Genomic DNA, 1,016 nt, shown 5'->3' with positions numbered 1-1,016 from the left:
CAGTTTTAAAAAAAAGTTTTTCTGTCAATGTTTTTTTTTATAAAAAACATAATATAAAGTTATAAATTGTATTGTTTAATGTTTTCATATTGTTATAGGTTTTATGCCTTTCGGTATAAAAAATTAATGTTTTTTAAATAAAACATCAGGTATTGTGTATAATTAACTTATCGTATAAATTAATATAGGTAATACGCTCCATCAGTGCCGCATTTAGACATTTTGCGCCGCGGTGCAAAAAAAAATTTGCGCTCCTTAAGCTCCGGTGAAAAAAAATTGCTCCCCCCTATGGGGCCTAACCACGGAAAATATGGGAGATAGATCCTCATTAACCTTTTAGATTTTGAGCACAGAAAAGAATATTTGTTTTACAATGTGTGCTTTTTTTAAAAATATTGTTTAGTTGGTAATTGCTTGATCCTCTCTATGCAAAGATACATTTGAATTTATGTCACCTAAACCTTGCTTATAATTCATCATATAAATTGTTTTTTTTTCTTAACATATTTAAGTAGGTTGTAGGTATTTCATGAATAAATAAAATAAAATTATATAAAACTATGCAAATTAATATTAATTAAAAAAATGTCAAACAGTATAATACCATATATATAATACTGTTATTAAAATAATTAAAATTATACAATTTTAATAATTCACAAGTAAGCATATTTCTGGCCACAACATTTTGGCGCCCCTAAAATACTGGCGCCCGGGGCAGTTGTACCCAGGACTCCCCCCTAAATGCGGCCCTGCGTTCCATAGTGTACATTATGATAAGAGTTCAATTCAATTAGTTATTATAATTTAAAAGATTAGAAAGAACATAATCAATATTTATGTGAACCACCAACTACGTACTAATTTACCATACAAGTAGATACATTTACTGATAACATATTTGTATTTGTCCGTAATGATATTAATTTTGTTATTAAACTTGGCGAGTTAAATTCGTTAGGTATTTGTTACTATTGACTTCCAACTGAACGATCTCGTGCTCACTTAATTTAACT

The 1,016-nt window shown here is 28.5% G+C and overlaps 1 protein-coding gene across 1 annotated transcript in view; it reads right to left on the bottom strand.

Moving 5' to 3' along the window:
• LOC100165720 (NAD kinase) overlaps positions 1 to 1,016 on the bottom strand; it is a 51,093-nt gene that overhangs the window by 49,297 nt on the left and 780 nt on the right. The window lies entirely within an intron of this gene.

This window comes from Acyrthosiphon pisum, chromosome A2 (genome assembly GCF_005508785.2).
Source record: "Acyrthosiphon pisum isolate AL4f chromosome A2, pea_aphid_22Mar2018_4r6ur, whole genome shotgun sequence".
Lineage (NCBI taxonomy): Eukaryota > Metazoa > Arthropoda > Insecta > Hemiptera > Aphididae > Acyrthosiphon > Acyrthosiphon pisum.
Note: the sequence above shows the minus strand (reverse complement) of the source record. Positions and strands in the feature narration are given on the sequence as shown.